The sequence below is a fragment of the Rattus norvegicus genome, chromosome 6 (genome assembly GCF_021556685.1).
Source record: "Rattus norvegicus strain SHRSP/BbbUtx chromosome 6, alternate assembly SHRSP_T2T, whole genome shotgun sequence".
NCBI classification, from domain to species: domain Eukaryota; kingdom Metazoa; phylum Chordata; class Mammalia; order Rodentia; family Muridae; genus Rattus; species Rattus norvegicus.
In genome coordinates, this window is record NC_141539.1 from 106,112,131 (window position 1) to 106,131,273 (window position 19,143).

Consider the following 19,143-nt stretch of genomic DNA (forward strand, 5'->3'; position numbering starts at 1 on the left):
GGCAAGCTTCTCTCCGTGGCAGCTTTATCACAAGTTGAGCTCAACCACGCTATGTAAGGCGAATCAAAATATGCGGTGTCTATGCTGAAGAATGGCGAGGTGGAGCAAACCAAAGCTCAGTGCTCATCTCCCACAGTCTGTGGGGTCAGAGTTATACTCCTTCATCAGGAGCCCTTTCACCTGTGTCTGCTTCAGGAAAAGTCTATGACGTGTTTCCTTAGCAAGACATCCTTTTACCTGTGTGCCCCAGCAAAACATCCTTTGATAAAATTACTTTTTAAAGACCTAGAAGTTTCCTCTTCATATAACACGTTTTTCTTTAAGAATTGTCCTTTTCCCTATCATTAGCCATCTATAAGCATTGGAAATTATTTTAAAAACCATCACACTCTATTAATGACACTTGTATAGTATAGTCAAATTATTAACAAAACCTTATGTTTGTATCAATATACAATACTTAATAAACGACCTTAGGTTTCTATAAATATATTATACTTCAAAACAATTTAAAATTTCCATCAAAATACAATGCAAACAAAAACTTCAATTGCTTTCTATATGTAATGGTAAAACAGGAATCTGAAATTTCTAAGAACATAATCAAACAAAAATACCTGAAATTTCTAAGACAGATTAATTCCAATAAAATGACTTTAAATGTTTATCAATCTCTGGTCATAACCAATAATAACCTTTCATCGTAGATAACAATTGTATCACATCAAATGACCAAACCTATCCACCCCACCTGAGGGGACTAGGGCAACGATCTTCAGAAAAACTGCTTCCTGCTGAATTGGGGTGACGAATTTCTGTATGGGCCCCAAGGAGAAATAAATGGTTTTTTTGAGATTAGGTAGCTGTAGCATTTGTTGCCCAATCTGTCCTTCTAGTTTCTGTGCTAGCCCTTTTGCAGTTGATCTGCATGCACAGTTAGGAGAATCAGTAACAGAGAGTCTGTGAGTCACCTCGGATGTTTGCTTTGGAAAGACACTGTCTCAGCTCACAAGAGGTTTTCCTTAGTCAGATCTATTCTGTATAAGCTTCTATTTGTAGCCATTTATTCCCTCTCTGTAGATGCATAAGCATAACCACATCCCCTTCATACTGTTACAAGGTTCCCTTCACCTGTCAACACCTCCTTACATTGGTTGAACTAGTTCTGTTATTTCAATAACTTCTCTTGGGTGGTGTTGTTCCATTTTCACCAATATCAAGAACATTGAGGGTCAGCCCCTGTAGACATCACCAACAGCCACCCTAGTCAGAAGCTTGGTGCCCCTGGGATAAGCTTCTACAAATGGCCAGATGATCCTCAGGGTTTGGTGGTGTCCTCATCATGGATGTGGCCAGCTGTGGCCCAGGGCTATTTTCTGTAGGCATATCAAGAACCATGAGCAGCTTTACTAAGGAAAAGTTTGATTGCCATATCCTCAATGAAGGTTTTACTGCCAAGGACATTCTACAGCAAAAGAAAAAAAAAAAAAAAAAGAACTCTTCCCCTGAGGATAAGGAAGCTTTCTATATATCAGACCTCGAAGAGATTCTAAAGCAACATCTGAGGTGGCTAAAATTCTTGCCTTGTGACTCCCTTCCACAGACAAGTGGAACGACAGCAGAGCTCTAGCTGCAACTGGGAGAGGATTTGACTGTGGAAGCAAGAGTGACATTCGGTTGGTGTAGAGGCTTGGGTGCCTCCAGAGAGCATTACCTATGCAAATCCCTGTACACCAGTGTCTCAAATCAAGTATGCCACCAGTAATGGAGTCCACATTAGGATTCTTCACAATGAAATCGAAGAAAGTCAGCAGAGCCCATCCAAAGGCAAAGTTGGATTTCCAGCTGGATGTTGACACTTTCAAAGCATTTTGTCACCTAAATGTTAAGTTTGGTGCCACACTCAAACCCTGCCAGCTTCTCATGGAACGAGCAAAAGCATTAAAGATTGACATCATTGACCTCAGCTTCCATATTTTACCAATAATTTGTCAATTCCTATAAATTGCATCAAAACCTGATGTGGCCAATCTGGATTCCAAGAATGTTGATAAAGTATACTAACATCAGCTCCTGTATGTACCATCCCTTCTATGTCCACACCCGTATTTGGACAACCTGGGTCTCTGATCATCGACCTGTGTGCCACAGCACATGTTTCCCAGCGCTCTCAAAAGCCCCTGTTCATTCCACAGGAGCAGCCTTCCCCCTGTTGTAGGGAAATAGCTGAGCAATTCTATCTCCTTCCTCCCCTTTAGCAACTTTTATTTCTTCCTTGGGATCCCCATCTACTACCCCTGGATACACCATGAGCCCATGAGAAGTGAATCCACTTCTTCCCAAGATTATTCCCACTGTCCATGAAGGTAAGGGACCATCGACACCAGTGGTCCACTTATATCATGTGACTTTTGGGGATAATGTAAGAGTGATCAATGGCCAGATCAAACCTACACTTTCTCTGCAGCCATGGATAAGATCAGAAACACCCACTTTTCTTGCCTGCTTGGTACCTCCTGACTGACCAAAAGGACAATGTCTCCATTGTTTGCCGAGGGGCCTCTAGCTTACAGGGCTGCCTGTAGTTTTACAATCACTACCACCTCATGCCCAGACTGCAGCCAATGCCACCAGCCCTTCCTGTCTTTCTTTTTCTTCCACCATGCTTAGCTCTGGGATTGGCCATTGACAACCCTAACCTGGCCTCTTTCTCTATCCGCGACTGCTTTGTGGGTTCTTGCAACTGGCTTGCCTCCGAGACCTTTGAATCTGTGGACAAAAGACACAGGGCTGGAGAGATGGCTCAGGGGTTAAGAGCACTGACTGCTCTTCCAGGGGTCTGACTTCAATTGCCAGCAATAAAAAGGTGACTCACAACACATAAAATAGGATCTGATGTCCCTGCTGGTGTGTCTGAGGACAGGGACAGTGTACTCACATGCAGAAAATCTTTAAAAAAACATTTTATAACTTGTCTACCAGACACAATTTCTAGACAAAGATAATGCAGGCCTTCCAGGAGGGAGTTACCAGTTCATTATCTCTGTGTTTTCTCCTGCTCTAAACCTGAGGTTTGTTCTACCATCTCCTGCCAGGTATCTCTGACCACCCTCCCAAGGCTGCAGAGCCTAGCTTTTCCAGAGCCCTTACATGATTATTGTTGGAATTCTCCCCAAGCTCTATAACCACAGGTACCTCAGGACAGCCAGATATTCTCTGCCCCACAGTTGCCTGGCAACAGCCAGATGTGCCTGACAGTGGCCTATGCACTCTGCTACTCTCTCATTAAGGTTCTCCACTTGGAACAACGGTGGCTGGGTGTGTTCTGTCCAGGCATGGGCCAAGATTCAAAATCCAAACACTGGTTCCGAAATCCTGGATCAAACCAGGAACCTTACCATTGGTGCCTTGACTCGGATGCCCCCAGGTGAGCACTTTGATTTCAGCCTGCCCACATTGCCTGGTTTTTCCACCATCCCTCTGCTGACCCCGAGACAGAGGATAGGCCTTTCCCAACACCTGCCTCTTCTGCCCGAGGCAACCGCCAGCTTACCTTGGCAGAACCTTGGTGGAGGTGGAGGGAACCTATGCACTCCTACCTCATTGCTGCATTGTCCACAGTTCACACGGGTCTGTGGGCACAGCTGCAGTTGCTCACCATTGGCTCTGCACTCTGCCTGGCTTGGCAAGTAAGAATGGAGATGCTTGCCACTTCTGTGCACATGACTCGAGATTGCTACCAAGCGTCCTGCTGTTGGGCCCTGCCATTACATCTGCTGCCACTTCTGTGAGCATCACAGGGATTTGATCGCAGCTGCTGCCACACCATCGACGCCATCAAACCACCAACGCCTGCTGGCTGTGGGGAATCTCAGGACTTACACCACTCCAGCAGGTCTCCAGTCACCAGGACGCCCTGCTTATAGCTGCCCACCCAGGAGAGCGCCCTCTTCAAGCTCATGCAGGTGAGCAGTACTTACTCCACCTCTGGGTGCTTTACTCAAAGATGGCTTTCTATGGGGTACACAGGGTTTCAGGGGAGCGTTCTTGAGCTTGGAGCTACTGGTGCTACCTCTGGAGATAGATCCTTTCACAGAGCCTCCTTCTAGGAACTTTTGCCTTGGGTGAGACTTTCTCTTTTTGAGACGGTTTAATGCCAGTCTAGGCCTGGATAGACTGCTCTCTGGCCCAGGAGCACTGGCTCTAAATCTAGCCCGAGCACAAGTTGGGGCAATTAATCCCTATTCTCACCCATGGGTCTATAGGTCTTCAATGCCTGTCCCCATTTCCTGGGATGTGTTGGTCTAATTTACACTAACCAGAGACCATTCTCTCTGTCTGGCCCCATTCCCAGGCCTCCCTCTTCTCCCATGCTTGTTGCTGTAGCTCCTGGTTCTTGCCCTGTGAAAAGCAAGTCTGACCCTGTTTAGGAGGAACCCTGTCTATGAGACCCTTGTATAAGGCAGCTCTCTCTTTCTGTACAGGACTTTGCTCCAGCGAGCTCACAACACCGCCTGCACACATTGCCCCAGCTGTCCACACCACTGTCCCAACTGCAAGTACTTGAGCACTCCCGCTTATACCTTGCTCTGCCGATCTTGAAGAATGGACACCTATGAGCTACAGGAATCCCACTCAGACCTATTCTTATGGACCAAATAGATTCCACTCAGATAAGTGCATCTGCCTAAATCTCCACTTACTACCTATTCCAAAGGGTGGGAGTCCTCTGGTTTTTAAATTTCCATCTAAGAAAAAGTTTACTTATCTCCTGCAACATGCTTAATTTTATTCTCTGCCTATAATAAGTATGTATGTTCCAGCACCTCATCAAGTCCAGGTGCTTACTACACCCAGGACAGCCCCAGAGAAGAGACCTCCAGATGTTCCAATCTCCTCTCAGACACAGATGCCTCTATTGGATCGGTTACTTCTGACCTATCCTCTGACAGTTCCACAGACCCTGGACAACAGGGAGACAGCCAACTCTAGGACTGTACAAACTACCCCATACCATTTTTCTAGGTTCCCTAGAGACAAGTCACCACAGAGCAAGCAAGAAGTAGTAGTCAGATCACCTCAACCCAATTCCTGCTTCACCCTTGCTGCTGATTTTTTTAATTAAAGTAAAACAGGGGAATGTTGGTATTCTGTCTAAGCTCCAAGAGCACAGCTACATGGGAACAGTCAGGTACGCTCCACCCAACAAATGCCTGGCAAGAGCCACCTGTGCCTGACACTCTCAAAGGGGCTGCTTGCCCTCTTACCCTCTCTTACTTCTTCTCTTACTCTTTCTTTACTGCTCCTGCCCCTTTTCCAATCCCCCACTTCATGTTCCCATGGCCGGCAAACATTTTGGCTCTACTACTCTAAACATTAAAGTTCTCCACGTGGAAACATGGTGGCTTGGCATGTTCTGTCCAGGCACGGGCCAAGATTCAAAACCCTAACAATTATTATGTCCATCTTCCTCCAAAGAGAGAAGGACAGAGAAGAGAGGGGCAGAGAAGATGGAGATGAAGCAGATCCATGTGGCTCTTAGACTGCCAATCCTTTGACCAATGTCTGCCTTTTGCACAGAGGCTGCAGTAGCCTGGAATCCTCTGTAGCTCACAATAACCAGAACCTGCCTGTTCTTAGCTAGGATTACCATATTCGCTACAATCATTGCACTTGTTATTTTGAAGTCTGGATACTTTGGTCTTACAAGGTCTTTGTAAATGACCCAATGGACCTCAAGTAAAACATCAGGCATTTTGTTGTACAGTGTGAGTTTAGCTGGGAAGTTGGTCTCCTGCTTTTCCAGAGCTGAGACCCGAACCCAGAACCTTGCCCTTCGTAGGCAAGCACACTTCCATTGAGCTAAACCTCCAACCTTAACATCAGGCATTTTGATTGCTGATAAATCTAGCCACCATTTGCTGTATGATATTGGCATTATACCCCTGACAAGCAATACCAGTGGTTTCCCTTATCCATTCCTCTATAGGGGCTCTACATGGCTTTCAATGGTCTAACTGCTCTCTCACATTTGGTGTTTGCATTCTCAAAGACATATTTCTATCAATGACTTTGTTTTCATAATCTGATACCGTTATATTCACAGTTGAACTCAACCTCTGTAAGAATTCTCCGAAGGATTCTTCAGAATCCTATTTTAGTAAAAGAAATTTTCCCCCAGGTCCTGCAACCAAATCCCAAGCTCCTAAAGTTGCAAGCACCATTGTTCAATTACCCCATCAGATCTGATTTATTCCCATAAGACAGCATAATGCCCATCACCAAGCAGCTTGTCTTTAGTAACAGTTATTCCACTTGTTAATCACAAGGGTGGGTTCTGTAGCTTCATGCCTCCATCTCAAAAACCACAGTAATTGTTGACCAGCTGACACCAACCCCTTCCATCCAATCTTGTGGGATCACCTCATGCTGTGGCCTAGTTATTTAGTGTTTCATTAATATAGGAAGAGTGTAAATGATACAAAACAGATTCTTCAAAATGCTTTAAATCTAGCATTTCTATCAGTTGCACGGTCAGCTCTGTGGCAGGAATAGCATCAGTAGCAGACACATGCTGTAGAGACACTGGGAAAGATGCAGGTGCCTCAAGAGGCCCAAGCAAAGCCTGTGGTAATGCACTCACTCACACACTAACCCTCTGTGCCTGTGCTGCCTCCTGCTCTTCCCAGCCCCTTGTCTCCCTGAGGCATTTGTGTACCTGGTAGTGAAAGCTCGAGGAGCAGGGCAGGGCGGCACTTTCCCTTCCACTCTATTTCTTTCCCTTTCCTTCATGGGGTACATTCCCAGTCTCATTCACCAAGCCTTGTTCTCCCCCTGGCTCTTTTTCCTTTCCAAGCATTTCCACTTCTAGTCACACACTCTATGTTCATGGCGGAGTCTGCAATTTTTTCTAGCAGAAGAGAATTGAGTGAATTTTAAAGTTTTGGGGCTTTATTACAAATTTTCAAAATAGGAGGTAAAGACTATATGGAAATACAAAACACCCTCTCCAGGACACTATCAGAGGACACCAGCAACTGTAGCTGCCATTTTACCTATTTCCTTGAGGAACATTGCTCACCCTTCAGAATCTACGGTTTCCTCTACCACATTAGGAGCAGAGTTACTCGTTATGCCTCAGGCACTTTGGGTACCACCTGTAGGCATAAAGGGTTTGAAACCTCTAATGCTCTCCTCTAGCCCACAGTAGAGAAGGGTAGTGGAAGACAAATGTTCCTAGGGTTTGGAGAAGTGGACATGTCCAGTAGTTTTTTAGGATTGAGCTCCCTCTCCTTGGGCAGCTGTTCACTCCCAGAGCAACCACCAAACAGGACTCAGCAGCTGCAGGCCAGTCCTGTAGGTAAACTGACAACAGGCAGGAACCAGCAGCTATAATTCAGTTCCTTAGCAAGCAGACACCAGGAGGCTGCAGTTTGATACCAAGAAACTGCTAGGCTCCCCAAAACAGAGGTTAAGAGCACTGACTGCTCCCCAGAGTTTGACTTTAACTCCCAGAAAACACATGATTGCTCAAAACCAGTTGTAATGGGATCTGAGGCCCTCTTCTGGTGTTCTCTAGAGACAGGGACAGTATATTCACATGAAAAAAAATCTTAAAAAAAAAAAGATTTCATAATTTGCCTACTAAGCACAGTTGCTATGCAAAGATAAGGCAGGCCTTCCCGGTGGGAGTTACCAGTACATTAACATTGGTGCTGTTCACTCCGATGTCCTGCATGAGGATTTTGATTTTCCCTTGCTCAGATGTCCTGATGCTCCCACCACCCTGCCACCAACTCAGGGGTAGAGGACAGGCCTTTCCCACTCCATGCCTCTGCTCCCCAAGGCAATCCACAGCCTGCCCTGGGCTGCCTAAGGCCAGGAACTCAGAGCATCAGTCGAGATGGATGGAACCATGGACTCCTGCCACATCGCCCCACTGCCCGCAGTCCACTCTGGGCCCAGGGCCCAGTCACACTTACTTGCCATGGACTACTCACTCACACTGGCTGTGGCAAGGAAAAATGGAGGTGTATGCTATTTCTGTGCACATAACCAGAGATTTCCAACGAGCATCCTGCGGATGGACACTGTCATTAAAACTTCTGTGGCTTCTGCAAGTATCAGAGGGATTCGATCAGAGCTGCTGCCTCACCATCTATGCCAGCGGACCACCACCAACTGCTGGCTGCTGTGGTCCCTCAGGATTGACACCACTCCTCAGGGTTCCCCATCGCCATGATGCCCTGTTCTTAGCTGTCCACCCACGAGAACACCCTCTTCAAGCATGTGCTGGTGAGCTGTACTTATTCAACCTCTGTGCACCTTCTTTACCTCAGGGCTTGACTTTCCGTGGTGAACACATGGTTTCAGGAGAGAGTGCTTGAGCTTGGAGAGCTCCCTATGCTGCTTCTGGGGATAGATCTTTCATGGAGCCTCCCCTTCTGGGACCTTTTCCCTTGGGTGAGAACTTCTTTCTCCTTTTGAGACAGTTTAATGCCAGGCCGGGCCTGGATAGACTGTTCTCTGCCTCAGGAGCACTGGCTCTAAATTTAGACCCGGCACAAGTCAGGGAAATTAATCCCTATTCTCACCCATGGGTCTCTAGTTCTTCACTGCCTGTCCCCATGTCCTGGGATGTAATTTACACTAACCAGAAAACAGTATCTCTTTCTGGCCCATACCCAGGCCTCCCTCTTCTCCCTTCTTTGTTGCTGTAAGTTCTGGTTTGTGCCTGTGAAAATCCGGTCTGACCCCTTTCTGCAGGAACCCTGAGTGTGAGTCCTGCGTTCCCACAGGTGTCTGACCACTAAGACCCTTGTACAAGTAAGGTCTCTCTTTTTGTCCGGGACTTTGCTACTTTGTGCTCACTCTGCCACCCAAGCACAGTGCCTCATCTGAGCACATCAGTGTCCCAGTTGTATGTGCATGCACACTCTTGCTTCTCCTTTGCTCTGCAGATCTCAAAGAAGGTAAACTTATAAGCTACAGGAAACACTCAGACCTACCTCTTATGGACCAAATAGACTCTCGGATAAGTACATCTGCCTGAAGATCCCACTTACTGCCTATTCCAAAGGGTGGGAGTCCTCTGGGTTTCAAATGTATATCTAAGAAAAAGTTTTCTCCCAAACGCACTTAATCTTATTCTCTTCCTATAATAAATGTGTGTTCCAGCATCTTGCCAAGGCTAGACGATTACTACACCCAGGACAGCTCCATAGAAAACACCTCCAGTTTTTCCAATCTCCTCTCACAGACACAGATACTTCTATTGGAACTGTTCCTTCTGACCTATACTTGGATGGTTCCACAGACCATGGACAATATGGAGACAGAAAACTAGACTGAACAAATAACCCCTTACCCATCTTTTTAGGTTCTAGAGACACATCGCCGCAAAGCAAGCAGGAAGTAAGTCAGAGATCACAACCCAATTCCTGCTTCACCATCGAGTCTATTTTTTAATTAAACCAAAATGGGAGAATGTTGGTGTTCTGTCTAAGCTCAAGAGCACAGCTGCATGGGAACAGCCAGGTATGCACTACCCACAGTTGCCTGGCAATAGCCAGCTATGCCTGACACTAGAAAAGGGGCTGCTTGCCCTGTCTTCCCTCTTACTTCTCTTCCTCTTTGTTCTTTGCTGCTCTTGTCCCCTTCCCCATCCCTCCCCCCATATGTCCATGGCCAGCCGCCTTTCTGCTCTTCTACTCTTCTCTCATTTAACCTCTTCACGTGGAACCATGGTGGCTTGGCCTGTTCTTTCAGGGCACAGGCCAAAATTCGAAACCCTAACAATTATGTCCTCCTTTGTCTGAAGAGACAGACAGGAAGAAGACACAGAGAAGATGAAGATGACTCAGATCCATGTGCATCCGGTTCACCTTCCTCCATCTCCTGTCTCTTCCTGGTCATCTCTCTGTCCCCTCTCTCTAAACTTTCAGCCCTGCCTTCTTTTCCCACTGCCCAATCACAGGCTCATATAACTAATTAAGATTTGTACCTGGCCTTGCCTGCATACAGACAGCAATCCACAGGTCAGTTTGGTTCCCAATGGCAAGAGGTTTCCTTGTTCAGACTCAGACTGGCAAATCCTTTGACCAATGTCAAAGGCTGCAGTAGCCTAGAATCCTCTGTAGCTCACAGTAACCAGAACCTGCAAGGTCTTAGGTACGGTTACCATATTCTCTAGAATCAATGCACCTGTCATTGTGTACTCTGGACCCTTTGGCCTTACAATTTCTTGGGTAGTGACCAAGTTGTGTACAGTTAAAACATCAAGCATTTTGATTGCTGATATCTCTAGACACCATTTGCCCTATGATATTTCCATTATACTCTTGAGAAACTATACCAGTGGTCTCCCTTACGCATTCATCTATAGGGCTCGACATGCTCTCAATGGTCTAATTGCTCTCTTACATTCTGTGTTTGCATCCCCAAAAGCCAACATTTCTATCCATGACTGTCTAGTTTCTAAGTCTGACAGGGTTCTATAAACACCTGAACTTAACCTCTGTAAGAATTCTCTAAAGGAATTCGCCAGAATCCTATTTTATTAAAGAGGTAGATTTTTTCCCTCAGGTTCTGAAACCAGACCCCAAGCTCTTAAAGCTGCAACTCACCATTGTTCATTTACACGTTCAGATCTGCTTTGCTCCTGTAAGTCAGCATAACGCCCATCACCAAGCAGCTGGTCTTTAGTAACAGTTATTCCACTTGTTAATCACATGGGCTGGTTCTGTAGTTTCATGCCTCCACCTCAACAACCACTGTAATTGTTGACCACCTGACACCAACCCCTTCCCATCTTCTGGGACCACCTCATGCTCTGGCCTAGTTCTTTAGCCTTTCATTAACATAAGAAGAGTGTAAATGATACAAAACAACAGATTCTTCAAAATGCTTTAAATCTAGCATTTCTATCAGTCATCAGGTCAGTTCAGTGGCAGGAATTGCACCAGTAGCAGGCACATTCTACAGAGACACTGGGAAGGATGCAGGTGCCTCAAAAGGCCCAAGCAAAACCTGTGGTAATGCACTCACTCACATACTAGCCCTTTGTACCTGTGCTGCCTCCTGCTCTTCCCAGCCCCTTGTCTCCCTGAGGCATTTGGGCACCTGGTAGTGAAAGCACGGGGAGCAGGGCAGGGCAGCACTTTCCCTTCCAGTCTATTTCTTTCCCCTTTTCATCATGGGGTACATTCCCAGTCTCATTTACCAAGCCTGAACATTGTTCTCCCCCTGGCCTGTTTTTCTTTCCACCGTTTCAACTTCCAGTCCAAAACTCTACGTGCATAGCCAAGTCTGTACTTTTAGCAAAAGAGAACTGAGTGAACATTCTGAGTATTCGCCCTTCCCTCCAAACTTTCAGAATGCTATGTGAACACTGGAAAGCAAAACCACCCACCCTCTTCAGGAACACTGTAGCAGACCACCCAGCCAATGTAGCTGCCATTTTACCTTTCTTCAGGAACATTGCTCACCCCTCAGAATCTACTGTTTCCTCTACCATATTAGGAGCAGAGTTACCCATTATACCTAAAGCACTTTTGGTGCCACCTGTAGGCATAAATGTTTTGAAACCTCCTCTTAAGCTCTCCTCTAGCCCACCACAGAGCAGGGGTAGTGGAAGAGAAAAGTTAATAGGATGTGGGGAAGTGGACCTGCTCAGCAGTCTTTCTCTGGTTTGAGCTCCATCTCCTTGGGCAGCTGTTCGGTCTCAGAGCAAACACCAAACAGGACTCAGCAGCTGCAGACCAGTCCTCTAGGCAGGCAGAAAACAGGCTCGAACCAGTAGGCACAGTACACTACTGTCAGCAAATAGACACCAGGCAGCTGTACTTCAATCCTGAAGAAACCACCAGGCTGGCCACCGACCTGAGGTCAGGCCACAGAGGTGACAAGCTACTGCGGGAACCTCACGAGCAGTTCTGGGGCGAGCTTCTCTCCATGGCAGCTTTATCACAAGTGGAGCTTAACCACGCTGTGTAAGGGGAACAATTGCATGGAGTGTCTTTACTGAAGAAAGGCCATGTGGAGCAAACCAAAGCTCAGGGCTCATCTCCCACAGTCTGTGGGGTCAGATTTATACTCCTTCATCAGGAGCCCTTCACGTGTCTGCTATATCCAAACAGCCTTTTCCCTGTGTCTGCTTCAGGAAAAGTCTTTCACATGTTTGCGTTAGGAAGACGTCCTTTCATCTCTATGCCTGAGCAAATCGTTTGGTAAAATATACATTTTAAAGAACTAGAAGTTTCCACTTCATATCCCCTTTTTTCTTTAAGAATTGTCCTTTTCCCTATCATTAGCAATCTACACACAATGGCAATTATTGTAAGAACCATCACATTTTCAAAAAATGCCATTATGTAGAGTTTAGTCAAATAATTAACAAAACCTTACCTTTCTATCTATATACAAACCTTCAAGACAATTTAAATTTTCTATCAATACAATTCAAACAATAACTTAAATTGCTATCAATTTGTAATGATAAAAAAATCTGAAAATTCTGAAACATGAAACAATACCTTAAATTCATAGAATACAATAATTCCAAAAAGGCTAAATTTTTAGCAATCTTTCATCATAATAATGACCTTCCATCCTAGACAGCAATTAGAACACATCAAATGACCAAACCTATCCACCCCAGCTTAAGGGACTAGGGCGACCATCTGCAGAAAACTGCTTCCTGCTGAATTGGGGTGAAGAATTCCTAAATGGGCTCCAGGGAGAAAAAAATGGTTAGTTTGAGAAAAGGCAGCTGAAGCATTTGTTGCCCAATGTGTCTGTCTAGTTTTTGTGCTAGCCCTTTTGAAGTTGATTTGCATGCACAGTTAGGAGAATCAGAAACAGAGTCTGTGAGTCACCTGGGATGTTTGCTTTGGGGAGACACTGTCTCAGCTCACAAGAGGTTTCTCCTAGTCAGATCTATTCTTTATAAGCGTCTGTTGGTAGTCATTTTTGATCTCTGTAGATACATAAACATAACCACATCCCCATAATACAATTACCAGGTTCGCTTCTACTGTCAACAGATCCTTACACTGCTTGGCCTAGTTCCTCAGTTTTTTGTTTTTGTTTTTGTTTTTTGTTTTTTGTTTGTTTGTTTGTTTCTTATTAATCTAGTGTCTCTTGGGTACTGTTGTTTCATTTTCACCAACGTTAAAAATATTGAGGGTCAGACCTTGCAGACACCACCACAACAGCCATCCTAGGCAGAAGCTTGGCGCCACCTCAGAGCAGCACCTACAAAAGGCAGGATGTTCCTTTGGGGTTGTCCAATGTATCATATCCTCCATTCAGGCTTTACTGCCAAGGACATTCTACATCAGGAAAAAAAAATGTTTTTTCCCCTGATGACAAGGATTCTTTCTAAGTTGCACACCTCGAACACATTCTAAAGCAGCCTCTGAGGTGGCTGAAAGCTCTTGCCCTGTGATTCCCTTTCACAGACAAATGAAAGGACAGCAGAGCCCTAGCTGCAACTGCTACAGATTTTGAGTGTGCGAGTGTGCAAGCAAGACTCAAATACAGATGATCTAGAGGCTTGGGGTGGCTCCAGAGAGCATTACCTATGCAAATCCTTGTAAACCAGTGTCTCCAATCAAGTATGCAGCCACGAATGGTCCCGAGATCCCCTCCGACCGTCCTGCTGTTGGGCCCTGCCTTTTACATCTGCTGCCGCTTCTGTGTGCACGACAGGGATTTGATCACAGCTGCTGCTACAGCATCTAACGCCATCAGACTACCACGACCTGCTGGCTGCTGTTGGGACTCAGGATTTGTACTCCAGCTGGCCTCCCCGTCGCCATGATGCCCTGCATATACTTGCCCAAAAACGAAAGCGTCCTCTTCAAGCACATGCTGGTGAGTGCTACTTATTCAACCTCTGTGTGCTTTCTTTACCTCAGAGCTTGGCTTTCCGTGCTCTACACATGGTTTCAGGAGAGAGTGCTTGAGCTTGGAGCTACCTGTGCTGCCCTGGGGATAGATCCTTTCACTGACCCTCCTCTATGACCTTTTCCCGTGGGTGAGAATTACTCTCTCTCTCTTTTTGAGACAATTTAATACCAGGCCAGGCCTGGATAGACTGCTCTCTGGCTTAGGAGCACCAGATCTAAATCTAGTCCGGGCACAGGTCTGGCCAATTAATTCCTATTTTTACCCACGGGTCTCTAGGTCTTCCCCAACTGTCCCCATTTTGTTGGATGTAATTTACAGTAATGAGAAAACAGTATCTCTGTCTGGCCCATTCCCAGGCCTCCCTCTTGGTGCTGCTTGTAGTTTTAAGATCACTACCACCTTAGCCCAGGACTTCATCAAATGCTACCAGCACCTCCCGGACTTCCCCTTCTACCACTGGGCTAGGCTCCAGGATTGGCTGCTGCCAACCCTAACCTGACCTCTCTCTACATGTCTCTGCTCTAGGGGTTCTTGCCACCAGCTTGCCTCTGAGACCCTTGAATCAGTGGACAAAAGACTCAGGGCTGGGATGTGATGCTCTCTTCTGGTATGTCTGAAGACAGTGACCGTATACTCATATGAAACACATCTTTAAAAAAAAAAAAAAGACTTCATAATTTGCCTAATAGGCACAATTGCTAGGCAAAGATAAGGCCGGTCTTCCAGGCAGGAGTTACCAGTTCATGATCTGTCTCCTCCTGCTCTTAACTTGAGGATTGTTCCACCATCTCCTGCCAAATATCTTTGACCTCTCCCAAGGCCGCAGACCCTAGCTCTCCCAAGAGCCCTTCCATGATTATTGTTGGTTCTGTCTAAGCCCCACCCCCTCAGGTATCTCAGAACAGCCAGGTATGCTCTGCCTCACTTGGCCTGGCAACAGCCAGCTGTGCCTGACAGTGTAAAAGGGATTTCTTGCCCTCTCTTACGCTCTTACTTCTCGTACTCTTTGTTCTTCACTGCTCTGGACCCCTTGCCCATGACACTGTCTGCATAACCACGGCCGGCCACCTTTCTGCTCTTCTACTTTTCTCTCATTAACGTTCTCCACGTGGAACAATGGTGGCTGGGTGTGTTCTGTCCAGACACAGGCCAAGATATGAAACGCTAACATTGGTGTCAAAACCTGGGATTGAACCAGGAACCCTCACATTGGTGCCACGAATGGGAAACACCACGTGAGGATTTTCATCTCCCCATGCCCATATGGCCTCGCATCCCTGCCACACTGCCACCGACCTCCGGGCAAAGGATCGGCCTTTCTCACCGCGTGCCTCCGCTGCCCATCGTGGCCTCCAACCCACTCTTGGCCGCTTCGAGCCCTGTGCTCAGAGCCCCGGTGAAGGGAATGGAATCGTACTCTCCCAAGACATCGCCACATTGCCCAATAATTGTGATGCAAGCCACTTCAATGACCCGACACTGCTGCTGAGCTTCCTGATGTTGGGCCCTGCCATTACATCTGCTGCCTCCTCGAGGGGCATCATGGGGGATACCATCACAGCTGCTGCCACACCATCGATGCCATCAGACAACTAACACCTGCTGGCTGTGGAGGGACTCAGGACTTACACCACTCCAGCTGGCCTCCCCATCGCCATGATGCCCTGCTTATAGCTGCCCACCAAGCAGAGTGCCCTCTTCAAGCACATGCAGGTGAGAGGTACCTAGTCCACCTCTGTGTGCTTTACCTCAGAGCTTGACTTTCCATGGGGTACACATGGTTTCAGGGGAGCGCTCTTGAGCTTGGAGCTACCTCTGCTGTCTCTTGGGATAGAGCCTTTCACTGAGGCTCCTTCTAGGACCTTTACCCTGGGGTGAGACTTTCTCTCCTTTTGAGAAAGTTTAATGCCAGGCCAGGCCTGGATAGACTGCTCTCTGGGTCAGGAGCACCTCCTCAAAATTGAGCCCCAGCATTGGTGAGGGCAATTGATCCCTATTCTCACCCATGGGTCTATAGATCTTCGCCACCTCTCCCCATTTCCTGGGATATAATTTTCAGTAAGCAGAAACATTCTCTCTATCTGGCCCCATCCCAAGGCCTCCCTCTTCTCCCTTCCTTGTTGCTGTAATTCCTGGTTTTTGTCCTGTGCAAAATCCTGTCTGTGAGGCCCATTTCCCATGTGTATGGGACCCCTAAGACCTTTTTACAAGCAAGTACTCTCTCTCTCTCTGTCCTGGACTTTGCTCCAGTGTACTCACACTGCCACCCGCAGGCAGTGCCTCAGCTGTGCACACCAGTGTCCCAGATGCGTGCACACAAGGGCTCCCACTTATACCTTGCTCTGCAGATTTTAAAGAATGTAAACTGATAAGCTACAGAAAACGCGCTCAGACCTACCTCTCCTGGACCAAACAGACTTCACTCGACAAGTACACCTGCCTTAAGATGCGACTGATTACCTGTACCAAAGGGAGGGAGTCTTCTGGGTCCAAATGTACATCTAAGGAAAAGGTCTTTCCTTCTTAGACATGAGTCGTTTATTTCTCTGCCCATAATAAATATGTATGTGAGAGCATCTTTCAGAAAACAGACACCAGGCAGCTGTACTTCAATCCCGAAGAAACCACCAGGCTGGCCACCGACCTGAGGTCAGGGCACAGAGGTGACAAGCTGCTGCAGGAACCTCATGAGCAGTTCTTGGGCGAGCTTCTCTCCATGGCAGCTTTATCACAGGTTGAGCTCAACCACGCTATGTAAGGGGAACCAATACATGCGGTGTCCTTACTGAAGAATGGACAGGTGGAGCAAACCAAAGCTCAGTGCTCATCTCCCACATTCTGTGGGGTCAGATATACACTCCTTCATCAGGAGCCCTTTCTCGTGTCTGCTATATCCAAACATCCCTTCACTGGTGTCTGCTTCAGGAAAAGTCTGTGACGTGCGTTTGCTATAGCAAGACAGCCTTTCACCTGTGTGCCTCAAATCATTTGGCAAAATTAACTTTCCAAATACCTAGAAGTGTCCACTTCATATCCCCTTTTTCTCTAAGAATTGTCCTTTTCCCTATCATTAGCAATCTACATGCAATGGAAATTTTGTAAGAACCATCACATTTTCAATAAATGCCACATGCATAGTAAAGTCAAATCATTGACAAAAACTTACCTTACTATCAATATAGAACACTTCAAAACAATTTAACATTTCTATCAAAATACAATTAAAAAAACCTTAAATGGCTATCAATGTGTAATGATAAACCAAAAATCTTAAAGTTCTATAAACATAATGAAACAAAAATACCTTAAATTTCTAATATACAATAACTCCAAAAAAAATGACTTTAAGTATTTATCAATCTCTGATCATAACCAATAATAACCTTCCATCCTAGATAACAATTAGAACACATCAAATGACCAAACCTATCCACACAACGTTAAGGGACTTGGGCGACGATCTTCAGAAAACTGCTTCCTGCTGAATTGGGGTGAGGAATTCCTGTATGGGCCCCAAAGAGAAAAAAAATGGTTAGTTTGAGAAAAGGTAGCTGTAGCATTGGTTGCCCAATCTGTCTTTCTAGTTTCTGTGCTAGCCCTTTTGAAGTTGATTTGCATGCACAGTTAGGAGATTCAGAAACTGACACAGTCTGTGAATCACCTGGGCTTGGTGAAGACACTGTCGCAGCTCACAAGAGATTTCTCTTAGTCAGATCTAAACTTTAAAAGGTTCTGTGGGTACCCATATATCTTCAATTCTGTATATACAGAAGCATAAACACATCCCCTGGATTCTATTACCGGGTTCCCTCCCATGTCAACACATCCTTGCATTGCTTGGCCTAGTTATTCAGGTTTCTCAATAACCTCTTCCAGGTGTTGTTCCATTTTCACCAACATTAAGAATATTGAGGGTCAGACCCTGCAGACATCACCAACAGCCACCCTAGCCAGAAGCTCGGCGCCACCTCGGATCAGCATCAGCAAATGGCTGCATGATCCTCAGGGTCTGGTGCAGTCCTCACCTTGGGTCTGTCCAACAGTGACCCAGTGCTGTTTTCCGCAGGCATATCAAGAACCATGAGCAGCTTTACTAAGGAAAACTTTGGTTGCCATATTCTTGAGGAAGGCTTTACTGCCAAGGACATTCTACAGCAAAAGAAAAAAAGAAAAAAAAGAAAAAAAAAGAACTCTTCCCTGACAATAAGGAAGCTTTCTATATATCACACCTCGAAGAGATTCTAAAGCAGCATCTGAGGTGGCTAAAAGCTCTTGCCTTGTGACTCCCTTCCACAGACAAGTGGAACGACAGCAGAGCTCTAGCTGCAAGTGGGAGAGGATTTGACTGTGCAAGCAAGAGTGGCATCCAGTTGGTGTAGAGGCTTGGGTGCCCCCAGAGAGCATTACCTATGCAAATCCTTGTAACCAAGTGTCTCAAGTCAAGTATGCCGCCAGTAATGGAGTCCACATTAGGACCTTGTCAGTGAAATTGAATTGATGGAAGTCACCAGAGCACATCCAAAGGCAAAGTTGGTTTTACATATGGACGTTGACACTTCCAGAGCCTTTTGTCGCCTCAATGTCAAGGTTGGTGCCACACTCAAAACAGGCTTCTCATGGAACAGGCAAAAGACCATCAGCTTCCATGAGGGCAGTAGATGTACTGACCCTGAGACCTTCATGCAGGCAGCATCACACACCAGGTGTGTCTTTGACATGGAATGAGAAGTTGGTTTCAGCATGGATGTGCTTGAAATTGGTGGTGGCTCTCCTGGATCTGAAGATACAAAGCCTAAATTTGAAGGGAACACAGTGTAATCCACCCAGCTGTGGATGAGAACTTGCCATGCGACTCTGGAGTGAGAACCATAGCTGAGCCGGGCAGATACTGTGTCTCCTCTGCTTTCACAGTTGTAGTCGACATCATTGCCCAGTGAAAGTGTGGAAGGAGCAGCCTGTTCTGATGATGAAGAGGAGTCAATGACCAAGCCTTCATGTATTCTGTGAATGGTGGAGAGTGTATGGATCATTTACCTGCATTCCTTATGATCATGCACATAGGAAAGCCTAGGGCAGAAGATTTACTCATCCAGCATCTGGGGAAAATCATGACGGGTACCCAACTGGTCCCTACAGATCTGTATCTTTGGTGGTTGAATTGTTTGTTGGACTTTATAACCCAGATAACTAGTGGGTCTCCCCTTTATTTTTTCTGGAGCAATCTGTAATCCC

At 46.2% G+C, this 19,143-nt stretch overlaps 1 pseudogene; it reads left to right on the forward strand.

The window, feature by feature from the left end:
- The first annotated feature begins 1,396 nt into the window (after positions 1-1,396).
- On the forward strand, positions 1,397-19,042 carry LOC148005368 (ornithine decarboxylase-like; annotated as a pseudogene).
- The last annotated feature ends 101 nt before the right edge of the window (positions 19,043-19,143 follow it).